The sequence below is a fragment of the Podarcis gaigeae genome (genome assembly GCF_964106915.1).
Source record: "Podarcis gaigeae genome assembly, chromosome: 1".
In the NCBI taxonomy this organism is placed as follows: Eukaryota; Metazoa; Chordata; class Lepidosauria; order Squamata; family Lacertidae; genus Podarcis; species Podarcis gaigeae.
Genome location: NC_139678.1, coordinates 80,558,766 through 80,573,982, shown reverse-complemented (window position 1 = coordinate 80,573,982; position 15,217 = coordinate 80,558,766). Strand labels below are relative to the sequence as shown.

Sequence of the window (15,217 nt, the reverse complement as noted above, 5' to 3'; positions counted from 1 at the left end):
GGCGGTCTGAAGCTACTTCCTTAATATATTCTGGTGTTCCTGTCTTGGATTGCAGAAGAAAATGTCATTCGCCTTTGCATGTGCATTATGGGGGCTGGATTTGTATTAATAGGCATTTACTTTGCAGGAAAAGGAGGACTCTTTCTATATCTTGAGGGAGTGGGGAAAGGAACTGGTCCTTTATATCTGAGTGGGTTGTCTCCACAAGAACATACCGGCTGGGCCTGAATATCAGGCAATATTATCACTGGGTGCAATCTGTTGAAAGTTACATGTGCTCAGATTACATTGAAATGTAATGAGACCTTGCAGTATGTAGTGTGATCCTATGCATGTTTGCTCAGAAGTCCTTTTCAATTCAATGGATACTTCTGTGTGTTTAGGATTGTAGCTTTAGTTCCATTGACTTGCACAGAATTTAAGCATACCTCATTTTGATAGGACATTGTGTTTATGTTTGGATTATTAGGTTTGGCTTAGTTCAGTTCAGTTTATAAAATTGTGAATTGCACCCCTCAACCAGTGGAAGCCCCAAAGAAACTTAACAAACAATAAATAAAATGCAAAAAATACAATATATATGAAAGTATTCTTTAAAACAATAGAATGCAAACATACCACAGAATTCTTCCAAAATATCATCTAAAGAATAAGTGTCCCCATACAAAACTAGAATTGACACCTAATGACCACCAAAAGCCAGGTCACTATCCAAATGCTCGGAAAAATAAATATGTATTTGCTTGACAGCATGACAGTGTCACCACCAGAGGAGCTTCCCTGAGGAATATTTTCCATAACTGGGGGCTGCCACAGAAAAAGCCTGTTTTCTTGTTGCCATGCTTTGGACATCTCTTGGAGGGAGTACACAGAGAAGAGACTCAGATTGATATATTTATTTCACAGGTTTACAGGAAGCTGCCTTATCCTGAGTCAGTCGACTGGTCCATCTAGCTCAGTACTGTCGACACTGACAAGCAGCAGCTGTCTGGGGTTTCTGACGGGAACATTCCCAGTCCTGCCTGGAGATACCAGGGATTGAACCAGGGATCTTCTGCATGCAAAACATGTATTCTACCATTGAGGTACAGTCCTTTGTATATATTTATATCCTCCCTTTCCTTCAAGAAGCTCAAGGTGGCATACATGCTTCTCCCACACCCGCTTTATCCTCGCAAGGTTGTTGTGAGGATAAAGCGGGTGTGGGAGAAGCATGTAGGCTAGGCTGAGAAGCTGTAAGTGGCTCAAGCTGAGTAGGGATTTGAACCTTAGTCTCCCAGATTCTAGTTCAGCACCCTTATTGTAGGATCCTGGTAAATTCATATGGAGGGAAATGGCTATAATTGTCTAGAAGTCACACACTGAGATCAGAACAAGACAATTTTTTGAAGCCTTACAGACACAGGCAAAAATTGTTACAATGGAATTGGGGGATAAGCCTATAGCCAGGTTGCAACTATGGTGTGCGTTTCTACACGCTTGTGATCTGGACTGGACAAGTACCCACTTGAGGGGTATTTTATATTAATATTACATGTGCTTATTAAAAGATGCAGCCAATGATATGATTGTGGATCTGTGAAGGATGCCTGTGGGAAGGGTGGTCAAATGGTGAATGTGTTTTAAGACTTTGGAATACAATGTTAATGGGTGGATCGCTAATTCAGTGTACTGGATTATGCCATTGCTTTGGTTGATGTGCAGAGGTATTCCTATAGAAGACAGTGCTGCTCACAGTGAAAATAGATAATAGAGCTGCTTTCTATGAGTGTAAATGGGTAACGTTTGATATACTAGTGATTTCTTGGATTAAGTGCTCCCCTCCCCCCTTTGTTTGATGACCTGGCACAATTGCTTAATTCTGCGCTGGTTCTACCAAAGTCTTGCTAATCAGAGCAGGTCATGAAATTCAAGGTTTTAATAAATAATTGAGAGTATTCTGAGTACTGTGTGTGCTATGATATCAAGGCTCACAAACCTTCTGATTAAGGAATGTACATTTTGTTTCATTCATCTGTTACAAAGACATCCTCGTGATAATAATGAGCTTAGTGGAACAGATGATTTTTGCCTTTTTTAAGCAGAGAGGTCATACCGTTAAGGACTGTATTGCCTATTATGCTATATTCATGCAAACTAAGATTAACAGCAGTTATGATACTTCTGTTAGGCCTTGAAAATTTGTCCCTGCTCCATCTGTAAAATAGCACAGATAAGCTCCTTACTGCCAATAGAATCTTATTATGTTGATCAGAAATTCTGCTGAAGGTGAGCTCGGAAGACAGAGTCCCACCAGGTTCCCCACCCCCCTTTCACTCATTGCAAAGTGAAATTGTATTGAGCACTGGTGGTGAAGCTACAGCCACTAAATCCACAATAGGGTTTTGGTAATAGTTTTATTATCTTGTCTGCAAGCCGTCCCATACTCTGAAATTCAGTGTTCTCCATGAGATGAAGTGCATTTCAGCTGTTGGTTGGGCCTTATTTAGAGTGCTTTATTTCTGTATTGTACTGTGATGTAAGTAGAAAAGTTGCTTGCAAGCTACTGTTGGTCTTATTGATCAGAGCCCCACCCTTCCTTCTTTCATCCTGCCCATTAGCAATACCACGTCATATCTTTGACCATGTTGTTTTTTTCAAAGAAAAAGACAATTTATAAATTAAAAAAGAAAATGGTGCTAAAAAATTGTGCCATTATCAAGGTTTAAACTGTTCTGGGTTTCAGCCCTGCAGTAATCTATTTCCAGTACTAGGGGTGAGCCCTCTAATATATGAAGAAAGAAATAAAAATGCTTCTGAACATGTACTTTTACATTAGTATTAAGTTACTGCAGTGGGCACCCACCCTTAGAAGTGAGGAGAAATGGATTCCAGGGCAAATGCCTTTACTCCCATGCAGACCTTACTACCCTTGCACCAACTCAGTTAATAAGATGTTTGTGGGGGTGTTGCAGTGTTAATACTGCAGCAGAGGCTGGTCTGCTGTATGAGTCGTGTTCAATGTGGAAAAAGGCACTACTGTAAACGGAGGCAACAGCAAAGTTCAAAACTATGTGACACTTCAATGCTCATAGTTCTGATATCGCCAGCATGGCACTCGTGGGGACAGTGGAACCACTGTAGATTCTCTTTAAGTGCTGTCCTCACTGCCCCTTCATCATGAAGTGACTTCCCCTGCCATGAAACATACATGGAGTTGAAGGAGGAGGTTGGGAGCATTAAAGGCTCAGAACAACATCTTAGCAGAAGAACAGATGAAACATACATGACCGGGAGGATTGGAGGGCAAGGGGAACAATCTGGGAGACTAGAGGGAAGAAAATGTAGCACCTGCGGAGGAGAAAGTGGTGACTCAGGAATTGGAGGAGAGATAAAGGGAATACTCCACTTGGAATAAAAGCCTAGGGATAGGAAGAGTTGCTCTATTTGTCATGTTTGTGGATGCCCACAGCAATTACACCAAAATATATAAATATAGTTGCAGAAGTGGTGGTCAGACTCTGCCTTATTTTCAGGGCTTAGCTTGAAAAACGATGGAGTATGCAGCAATGATTTGGCCAGAGGTTATAATGGAAAACAGAGAAGTGTGTATCATCAGGCAGTTACATCTCTACAACACTTCTGCATTTCTGAAAAAGTGATCGCTTGTACAAATATATAGTTGTTTGCCTCATCACACAGACCTCACATACTGATTTCTGATACTATACTCCAGTGCAGTAGAGAAGTTACTGCATTTTATATTGGGTAGCAGGAGGAAACTTCTGTGTGGTTGGATTGTGCAGAAAATGCTCTGAAGTGGTGGCAGCTAGGAAATAATAGAATTACAGGATAGCATAAACTCCTGTATTGGTTAGCATACACCTGGCATAATTTGGTTTTTTCATTGGTTACTTTGGTTGCTGCTAGGCAGTATCTGTATGGTGAGCTGTGTTGGTAATATTGTATAAGTATAGCTGAAAACATTCCAGTGGTTTGAAGCATTCAAACTGTAATTTATTCTGTATGGGAACAAGGAGTTTTGCTCCGAGAACCAATATTTAGAATGTGTTTGTGCAATCTGTTAGATAGCACACACCACTACCATATCAGACTCATTTTATGAACTACTCATGCAGCATTTTTTTAAAAAGAGAACACAAGCAAAACTAACTCCTTCCGTTGTGGTAATGGTACACTGATTTATGAATCTCTTACCTTTCACCTTAATTCTTAGGTTTTTGACAGCGACACATTGTCATCAATGTTGAAACATATCTGCCCTTCCGTAGGTAGGTAGGTAGGTAGGTAGGTAAGTAGGTAGATAGATTATAGATAGATATACATCATCCTAGGTAGCAAAGCTTTCCTCTTCTACAGCATGGTGACTGTCATATATTGTGAATGTATTGAATAGGAGTTGGGGGTAGTCTACTGTAATGGCTGAAATATAGTTGAACCATGCGTTGTTAGCTGGTAGTGTGATTAAGCTCTAATAGTCTTTAGGCCAAAGGAACAAGCTACTGCCCACACATACCAGAAAGTCTAGTGTTTTGAAGCAAGCCTTAAGTAGGCTATTCTCTGTCTATTAAATGCAACCAATCATTTCACAAAGCTTACTTATTATTTTGTAATCCTAATAAAGATATTGCCCAGCTGTGGATTTTGAAGTTTATAAAACTTGTCTCAGGAAAACATACATGGACGAAGTCTTACTGGAAAGTGTAAATAATCACATGCTTGTAGCAGGAACTACTGACTTAAAGTTGAAAAGTCATGTAAGTAATCTGACAATAACTGTTGAAACGGATGTTTAACTTCTTTATTGGTGGAGCTTAGAGGAGAGTAAGAAAGCTAGTTCCTCAAATGATTGCAAATGATGGTTTTCATTTTAAAGAACTGAAAACAATTGTGTAATTAGGGAGAATAATCAGCAATGTAGATATAATATCTGGGTACATAACTTTCTGCTATTGAATCAGAAATAATGATGCTAAATGAGTACAGATAATTACGTCCCCCACCCACTTTTTGTAAAAGAAATATTCCAGAAAAGACAGGTTCAGTTATTGAAATGAATTCCACGTAGCACTATGGCAATCTTTCAGTCAGTGCAAGATTTTCAGTTTGCCAGATGGCATAATCCCCCCTTTCTTCTCCCAGAACGCTGTTCTGGGGTTCCTCATGACACTTCCCCCCAGCCAATTTCAGGGGGGAAAGCCCTGTTGCGCTAGTGGATATCCTTGGGTGGGCTTCTGCTGTGGGACTGGTTAGTTGAATCCTGCCCATTATATTCACTGTACCAAGTTTTGTAAGAAGACGCTTCATTTAGTATGTGTGTATAGAGTATCATGTTATTTGAAATGTATGTATGTAGATTTGAGTGTTGAGTTACAGTTACAGTTGCACTTATTCATGTGTTGAATAATACAGGAAACAATGTCATGATAGAGGGGCATTTCTTTGTCACTTGTAAATGTCTCTTAATACTGAAAACTGAAAATACAATTTTTAAAAACTTTATCTCTCCCCCCTCTTTCACACATATAATCTACTTTCAACAGAATGCTATGGGCAAGAGATATGCCAGTGCTTATCTGTGAAATGTCTTAGGGCTCCCTGTGAGAATTAGCAACAGATTGTCATGCAACCCAAGTAACATTAATAATAACAACAATAATATTTTTTTATTTGTATCCCGCCCTTCCCAGTCGAGGCCGGGCTCAGAGCAGCTAACATCATAAAAACAACACAATATGCATAAAAAAGACATCAGTTAATTAAAATGCATCTTAAAATTAATTCAGACAAGTTAAAATCTGGGCAGGTGGCAATTATCAGGTTGGAGAGAGTTGTTAATACTAGCCAGGACCAACTGTTTCCACTGATCATACATTACAGTCTGAATGAGGATATCCTCACAGTGTTGGTCTCCCAGAATGGGAAGCTAACAACCTAAGCCTAACCATGTCACTTTGGAGGTGAGTCTTAATTTCCGTGACACATGCTTCCTTATAAGTATACTTAGGATTGCAGTCATTGAATAGATCAGCTCCGATGCGTTCTAGTCAGCATCATGGTCAATGGGAGTTGTACTCCAAAACGTCTGGAGGGCACCAGGTAGGGGAGGTTGAAATAGATTGAGAAGCTGGGCCAACTTTTATTGATTATACTATGGGTGTGTGGAATAAACATCTGTCTCTCAATTATAGAGCACACATTTTGTATGCAAGAGACCCCAGGTGCCATTGCACAGACTAGTCACTGTTCTACCATGTCTTTCACAATTAAACTCAGATCTTTAGAGCAAGGGAAACACTGTGAAGGTAAACAGCTATGCTATCATATTTAGTTAGTTCCCAGAGGTACATCTATCTTTGTGATTCTCTGTGTAAACAATGGAGATGTAGTGTAACATGTGCATTTGGTATAGAACATGTAAGTTGAAAAATGCTGCTGTAACTTCTATCAGTACTTCACATCTGTGTGGTATTCCCTGTACTTCAATCCATACACATGTACTTCAGTGCATGTATAATGCTAATATATAATATTGCCATGCCAAGGCGTATGCATACATACAATATATTGTACTAGATTATGATGATCCAATATTTCTCAGGCAGATGGGTCAGTCCATGTGAATAGGCTATTGTTCCCAGTAGGCTTTGTGCCAGTATGTAACATCTTTTGGGGGCAAGTGAGCCATGGAAACAAATGCTATGGAGTTTATAGTCTTCCTTCCTTCCTTCCTTCCTTCCTTCCTTCCTTCCTTCCTTCCTTCCTTGGGGTGTGGTTTCTTTGATGTGAATCAGTGCCATGTGCAATGAACATCAATGGGAGCTGCTTGAAAAACGTGAAAAAGCTATTTTGTCTTATGATTGAATGGCTTCTTACACATCATGCCAAAAGGAGCTTTGCAGAATAAGAAACACACTAAATTTGAATACGTGAGTTGTTTCTTTTCAAGAAGTCACACTGAGATGGCAGATGCTGTCTAACTAGTTTTGCTGGAAAGCAAGCATTTAATAGGCATTTAATAAGCATTTAATACATATACTGTAAGGCAGAGGTTTTCAACTTTTTTGAGTCCACGGCTCCCTTGACCAGCTACCTTCTTTCTGCAGCACCCCGTGGGACTCAGGAGCTCAGTTATGTCACCCCTTGCCTGCAGAGCTGGCAGCCTCTCACCCTTTTTCAAACACCCTCCCTTGTGGAGTGTTCCTTCAGCCCCCTCTCCACTCTCCTTGGGAGTCCTCTGGGCAGCCACTGCTGCTGCCCCTGGTCTCTGAGCTGCCCCACCCCACCCCAAAGATAGGTGCCCCCTCACACTGCTCCACAGGGGTCTTGGAAGAGGATTCCCCTAGCCTTAGTGGCCCAGTGAAGACTGACCAAAGGTGAACATGGGGCCAGCACCTTACCTTGGGAGGTAGCAGTGACAACAGGAAGCACTGCCGGGCCTGCATGGTGGAAAGGTGCACCTTCAGCACCAGGCACTCTTGCACACAGAAAACACAAGAGAAGCCAGTGTAACGCCTGTCTGCCTTTCCGGTCTCCCACTTGTCTGACCATTCCCAACAGTAAGGGCTGGTGGACTGGCTGGCTGGGCTCCCTCACCCACTTGCTTGCTTACTCCGAGGCCTTCTCAGTTTCTGTCGGCCAGTACCCCCTGGTCGGCCCCAGAGGCACCATTTGCCTGGGGAGCATGTAGCCAGGGCCGCTGCAACAAACACTTGTGCAAGCCTTTGGGAGGCAGAGACGTGAGAGGGCATCAGTGGAGGGAAGAGGGACAGAGGCCAGTGTTGCTCACGGCACCCCTGGCCATCATTCAAGGCACCTCAGGGTCCCATGGCTGGCACACTGATTGAAAACCACTGCTGTAAGGCAACTGAAAGCTAATATGTGCAAAAATGTATGTGACTCCCACTCTTTCCTAGCTTCTGTAGCCATTGGTTTAGATGTAAGATTCAAGTCTTTGTTTGAACACATAAGACTGACACTTCTTTACAAACCTCTGAAGTATAGTCAGAACTTGGAAGAAAAAAAGTAGTTTTATTTGAGCAAGAAAAGAGAGATGAGATGTTGCAATCCAGTATGAGATAGAAAGTACCTGTTGTGGGTATAAACTTTTATCATAATAAAAACAGTGGACTTGGTCAGAACCAAGCTTAATATCTTTTGACTGCGATCCTTTGGTGGATAAATCCACACTGTGTGTTTTTGACACCGCCTTCTGTTATTTCCATTCCCTCTATTTGAGCACAAACCAAACATGTACAAAGACAGATTTACCTGCTCTCACACCCTTAAAAAACAACAGCCAGCTATGGAAAATAGCAAAACTATTTAATTATGATTTCTTTCCATTGTGTTCCTTTTGTTTATGTTGCTATTTTAATGTTTTTTCTAACATCCAATATTGTGCACAAGTAAGAAGGCTTGCAAGTACATACAGGTAGGTGGAAGCAAGTAAAAGTAAAAAAGGAATCACAAATCCCAACCCTCTAAAGTTGGAGATTTCAAAACTATTTGAAAAACATTTACTCCCCTGCCCCCCCCCCGCAACAGATCAGTACAAATAAGTTTTTTTTTTAAGTGGCTGCTTTCGTGCCAGGCAGAGCCTATCCAAAAATAGACACAAGCACTGTCATAAAAGAAATGAAGGTAAGGGTGAATGAGGGGTCATGGTATGGAAGTAGCTGAGAAGATTTATCCATTCAGCCCCACAGAAAGCACTGATGGGATGGATGAAGTGGTTAGGTTTCGAATTTTTAACCATTTGTTGGATTGTCCATAGAGAGGGAAATGAGCAAGATTGTTGTTGGTTGAAGGGGATGTCATATGGATGGCCTTAATTTAATGAGAAGACAGAGTCTAACCCACACTAAAGGGCTTCTAATTTTTGACCTGGCAATATATCACAAATCAGATTGGGTGGGTGCACGTGCACAATGCAAACATCACAATGTGGGGGAAACCATGAAGCCAGCCAATGCTTCTCTTGATTTCTGCAGTCCCTGTTAACTCTGCCAGCTCAGCTCTGCCCTGCCTCCTGTAGGGGGCAATGAATCAAAAGAGCAGGCGGTGGCAAAAATCACAGTGTGGGCAAAACTGAAGCCAGCCAATGCCTCTACATAGCTCCATTCATATTTCAGACATTGTGATATATCAGTATATCAGGATGTTTAGCTGGTGATACGTCACAGTGTTGAAAACCAGATATTGCCCAGCTCTAGTCCAGAGTGCATGTCCGACTACACTCTTGCCTGCGTATAATGAAACCCAGGAGGACATGATCACGTCTTCCCAAGGTTCCCTGAACTTTCACTTGGTTGATCAGTTCCTTCCTGTTAGTGAGGACCAGGTCCAAGAGAGATGACCCTCCTGTTGCTTCTTCCACCTTCTGGGAAATGAAATTGTCAGCAAAGGAATTGGGGAATTTATCTAAACGACTGAGCCTAGGGCTTGCCGATCAGAAGGTTGGCGGTTCGAATCCCCGCGACGTGGTGAGCTCCCGTTGCTCGGTCCCTGCTCCTGCCCACCTAGCAGTTCGAAAGCACGTCAAAGTGCAAGTAAATAAATAGGTACCGCTCCGGCAGGAAGGTAAACGGCATTTCCGTGCGCTGCTCTGGCTTCGCCAGAAGCGGTTTAGTCATGCTGGCCACATGACCCGGAAAAACTGTCTGCGGAAAAACATCAGCTCCCTCGGCCAGTAAAGCGAGATGAACGCCGCAACCCCAGAATCTTTCGCGACTGGACTTAACTGTCAGGGGTCCTTTACCTTTACATTCTTGGAAGAGTTTGAGTTCCAACAAATATTGGAGTAGTTGAAGTCTTCCATGACTACTATATCTCTCTTTTTTGAATATTTGGTAATCCACTCCAGGAAGCATCATCCAAGTCTTCAGTCTGGCTTGGAGGTCTATAGAAGACACCAGTAAGGTCCCTGCTTAGCATTGCACTATATGCCCTGTTCATTTCTGTGGGCGAGATTTGAGTTCATGCTTAACTTTCTTACATTTAAATCAAGAGGATATAAATAGTGTTTGACTTTGGGTGGGTTGGACTGACTGGGTTTTGTAACCAACATTTTAAAAAACCTTATCACTCCCATGAGTTCACTAGCATTGGAGTTGTCAACATTTGTTGTTGTTTTTTGAGGAGGGGGAAGGAGCCTTGCATTTACCAACTAAATGATGGCTGAGGGGAATTACACCTAAAGCTTTTCTTTGTCATCATTCTAGCAAAAGCTTCAGCTGTTTAATTTCTGCCTGTCATGCCCTGGTTGAAGGTGTTAGGAGTCCTGCCAGAAAAAAGGTGGTCCTAGCCAGAATGTTGTAGTATTCAAATACTGCAAGAAGAGAGGAAAGGATTTATCTGGGCAAAGAGCGCATAATGTCTGTATAATACCCAGCACGATTTTAGCTATTTAGAGAAGTTAGGCTTATGAAACCCTTCTTTCTTCCTTTAACCTGTTAGAGATAGTGATGGGAAAGATTCAGGAGCATAATTGCTTTAGTGCCTAGAAAACTGAAGACCTCATTATTAATTTGAAATCTATTTCCAGTCGCTTTAATAGCTTCTGCTTATTACTGTAGTTTTGTTTTCTAGTCCAGATCTATTGATACAGAAGTCTGCCCTAATAAAAATCAAAATTGTATGGGTATGTTTTCAGTTTTGATTCATAGCTGCAACAGACAATCCATTAACTTTTTCATATATGTTTTTGGTCTACAACTCCTGTCATCCCTGATCATGCTAGCTGGCAAACTTGGGAGAAGAAGTCCAGCAACATCGGGGGGGGGGGTGTCCCCCATACCTGTCATAGTTGGATTAAGCTGCATTTCTGATACAGTGGTACCTCAGGTTACATACGCTTCAGATTACATAAGCTTCAGGTTACAGACTACACCAACCCAGAAATAGTGCTTCAGGTTAAAAACTTTACTTCAGGACGAGAACAGAAATCGTGCTCCAGCTGCCCGGCGGCAGCAGGAGGCCCCATTAGCTAAAGTGGTCTTCAGGTTAAGAACAGTTTCAGGTTACGTAGGGACCTCTGGAACGAATTATGTACCTAACCTGAGGTACCACTGTATGTAGATGTATGCAATGGTGATAAAATCACCAGTGGATGTAATAGCTAAACCTTTTGCAATTTTACAAAGGGCTTGGGTGAAAGATTCCTACGTCTTTGTGCTAACTAGTCCCTTTTCTGCTCTGTTCCCTTTCATTATCTCCTGAAAATCTTCCACTGTAGCTAAACAGCAGAGCTAGGTTTTGTGATGCAAGACAACATAACAGAGTAAAGCTATAAATCTATTTTGTTTTATTCTTCAGAGTGGTATGCTTGTGTTATATTTTCTCCATTTTGCATATATCTTAGAAAGTGTAGAATGAGTTCTGCAGTGGAGCACTGTCAGTTTAATCCAGGAAGTTTCTCCTTCTAGTCTCAGAGTGAGCAGTTCCAATAGGAGGGAAAGAAGTAGAATTTCAAATCAAGTGCTCTCTGAAATATCTTTAGCTTCCTGATCCTAGTGCTTGTTCCGGAATACAGAATTTCAAACATAGCTTGATTAATCAGCTCTCTGCTGGGGAAATTTGTCATCTAAACCAGTTGTTCCCTGCTGTTAGTTTAGTGGCCTTTGTTATGCATTGTTTTCTGCTCACTACTTTGTAGTCACCAATATGAAAATCTAGTAATTAGCCAATAAGATAATAGCCCCTATAAAAATCAAAACATAGGTGGAACCAAATGGGAACAATTAACTAGCTGTTGGAAGCTATTCAGCTTTGGAATGATAAAAGTAAGCTTCCTGTTCATCCTCTCCCTGCTCATAAAATGATTTTAAAGCCATTTATTTGCCATGTATCATATATTCCAAAATTCCATATATTTGAAAATCATCTCATTGTCATCAACTCTTTATTGTGCTTACATTAATTTCTCCCAAACAAGTCCTTGTAACACACACAAAATACACTAAAAATGACTGGTTCATCTTGAAAAGGTTTAAACAACTGAATATGCCATGAAATAAATAAAGTGTAGCCTCTCTTCAGTATCTCTTTTTACCTACTCACCTCTTATCTCTGCTTGTTTTGTCTAGTTGAAAATGGAAGTTCTAATAGCTGCCACTGTCCTACCAGAAATTTATTTTTGAGTAGGTAGATAAATGTTCTTGGTTAATTCCAAACAGAAGTATATACAACTGATGGGAAATCTCTTCATGCAAACTTTTTTAGCTCGGTGTTGAGAGGAACATACTGGTACTTTCCTGAAGAGTATTATATTCCAGTTTGTGGTACAAAGCAGCTAAGCCTCACTGGCAGGCAAGCAATTCAGTTAAATCCAAAGTAAAACATTGAATGCTTTTCTAAAATATATCCCCACCTTCAAATATTCATTCAGGGGAAGCAAAATAGAGTATAAAATGAAATATACAAGGTTACTAAAGGCAAGGAATTACAAATGCAGTGATCCAAACCTGTGTCTTTTTGTGTGTGACTATGTTTAATTTTGATTTTCATCCAGTTGTATTTTTTCCTTATTTTAATATGTTATTGAACTTTTAGGTTCTTGAACAAACAAACAAACAAATAAACAAACAAAATTTTGTGTGTGTGTGTTACGACAGGAAAATAGTTTTCAAGCTGCCATGTTTAGGTAAGAGTCTTGGTTACCTGAGTTCCTTAAGGGATCCTTCTTTTGCTTATTCCTCCAGGGAGCTAAGGGCAATTAATAGGAGTTCTCTCATTTCCTCCTGTCAGCAACCCTCTGAATTGACAGACTCAGTTGGCAGGTTGAGAGACAGTGCCTTCTCCAAGGCTGCCTAGAGAGTTTTGTGATTTAGCCCAGCTTTTCCTTGTCCAAATCCAGCTCCCTGCCCATTACCCCAAACGTAAGTGACTGAGAGTGCAGTCCTAACTCCCCCTTTTGTTGGCAGAGGGAAGATTAGGATGGTGTGTAGAAGTCTCTTCCGGCAGGTGCTGGGGAAAATAAGTACTCTGGGATGTTGATGGTAGGATCCGAAAGATCCAAAGTTTTCTGAATTCCCAAAGGGGGCCAATCCTTGAGCTGATCTGCAACAAATTAGCAACTCCCCCTTCTGCTCTGGCAGCAGGACTTTGGATGTAGTTGTGGATTTGCCGCTCCACTTTCTGGATTGACAGCCAATGTCAGGTTCTGCAGCTGTATTCACCACAACTGATGAGAGTGATGAGCTCCAGCCCTCCTCTCAAGTTTGAAGTTGGGGTGAGCAGGTGGAGGGTCACCCCTCCAGGTTTGCTGTGGAGGCACACAGGGCACTGAGGAAGCACAGCGCCACAGCAAGGACAAGTTCATTTCGTCCAAGCTCCAAACTGGAGGAGGCTGGCTGCATGTTTGGCTCTTTACTTCCAGGGTGCTTGGTGTGCCTCAGAAGCACAGCCTAGTTCTAAGAACAATCCTTCCTCCCTCCAAACTTGGAAGCTAGGAAGAAGATCAAGGTACTGTTCTTCACCTCACACAGTGTTTCAGGGATCGAGTATAAGGTCAAGGGTGCAGTCCTTTAGGGAAAGGAGAGGTTTGGTGATTGCACAGCTTTGGCTGACTATCAAGACCAGCAAAAAATTGTGGACCACCCTGTTCAGTATAACAATTTATTTGTAGCTAGGTGCTGTTCCTCCTTCAGAGAATGTAAGAAAAGCCTTCCGGATTAGGCCAATAACTCATCTTGTTCTCCACCTTGTCCCCACAGTGGCCAACCAGATGAAAAACCCATACTTTTCAGGAGAAAAATTCTATGTGTTATGTGACTTTGAACCACTCCAAAGCCATCTGGTTTCAATCTGAACTGAAACTTAATTTAGCATGGCTAAATCAAATGTAGATTTGATCCCAGCTGGGAACTAGAATTTGTGAAGCAGACAGGTGGAATCCACAGAGGTCCACAGTGTCCTGGGTTCCAGGAAGCACCAAATTGACTAGAACAATGATCAAAGGGCTAGTTTTTGGATGGCTTCCCATGCACATTCAAGAGCAATGGTTTGCTAATGGTGAAAGGATAACTGTTGACTTCTGCCTGTCTTATATTACACAACATATCAGTCAAGATAAATACCAATATTAGTAACACAGAACAGCATGTATTGTATTTCTACCACACTACAGCTTGCAAATGCTTTGTGATAATACCTTCAAGAACAGATCAGCTGATTTTGTTAGAACATCATACTAAGAACAATTTTTTACTTTATTAACTACCACTCATTTGGACAGTTGATAAATGCGTGCTTTTCCATTCTATAAATTGTTGTTGTTGTTGTTTGGTCGTTTAGTCGTGTCCGACTCTTCGTGACCCCCATGGACCAGAGCATGCCAGGCACTCCTGTCTTCCACTGCCTCCCGCAGTTTGGTCAAACTCATGTTTGTAGCTTCGAGAACACTGTCCAACCATCTCGTCCTCTGTCGTCCCCTTCTCCTTGTGCCCTCCATCTTTCCCAACATCAGGGTCTTTTCCAGGGAGTCTTCTCTTCTCATGAGGTGGCCAAAGTATTGGAGCCTCAGCTTCACAATCTGTCCTTCCAGTGAGCACTCAGGGCTAATTTCCTTAAGAATGGATACGTTTGATCTTCTTGCAGTCCATGGGACTCTCAAGAGTCTCCTCCAGCACCATAATTCAAAAGCATACTGAGGATGAAACGGTTAAATCTGCTATGATAAAATGGGCACAAGATATTGGTCATAACATCATGTTTGCTGACTGCGAACGGTTGTGGACCACCGGTATGAAATTTACGGCATGTAATGCCTTAAAAGAAAATATTATGAAAATGATTTATAGGTGGACATGACCCCAGTCAAGCTAGCAAAAATTTATCATTTGCCCGATAATAAATGTTGGAAATGTAAAGAAACGGAAGGAACATTCTTTCACCTTTGGTGGGCCTGCCCAAGGATCAAGGCTTTCTGGGAAATGATATATAATGAAATGAAAAAAGTATTTAAGTATACTTTCCTAAAGAAGCCAGAGGCCTTTCTCCTGGACAATTGGTCGGCCAATTGGTGCCAAGGAAGGACAGAACCTTTTTTATGTATGCCACAGCAGCAGCAAGAATACTCATTGCAAAGCACTGGAAGACACAAGACTTACCCACCCTGGAAGAATGGCAGATGCAAGTTATAGACTACATGGAACTGGCAGAAATGACTGGCAGAATTCAAGATCAAGGAGAAGAGCAGGTGGAAGAGGACTGGAAG

General features: G+C 41.6%; 1 protein-coding gene across 13 annotated transcripts in view; it reads left to right on the top strand.

The window, feature by feature from the left end:
- Window positions 1–15,217, top strand: part of DAGLA (diacylglycerol lipase alpha) — an 89,786-nt gene that overhangs the window by 960 nt on the left and 73,609 nt on the right. For 8 of the 13 annotated variants that reach the window (XR_014555346.1, XM_083699086.1, XM_083699088.1 and 5 more), the window contains exons 2-3: window positions 907–1,085; window positions 4,625–4,757. The exons of 2 other annotated variants lie outside the window; for them this stretch is intronic. The gene's annotated coding sequence lies outside the window, so the exon portion shown is untranslated. The remainder of the gene's footprint in view (window positions 1–906; window positions 1,086–4,624; window positions 4,758–15,217) is intronic. 3 more of the 13 variants (XM_083699087.1, XM_083699090.1, XM_083699094.1) reach the window with 1 other exon arrangement.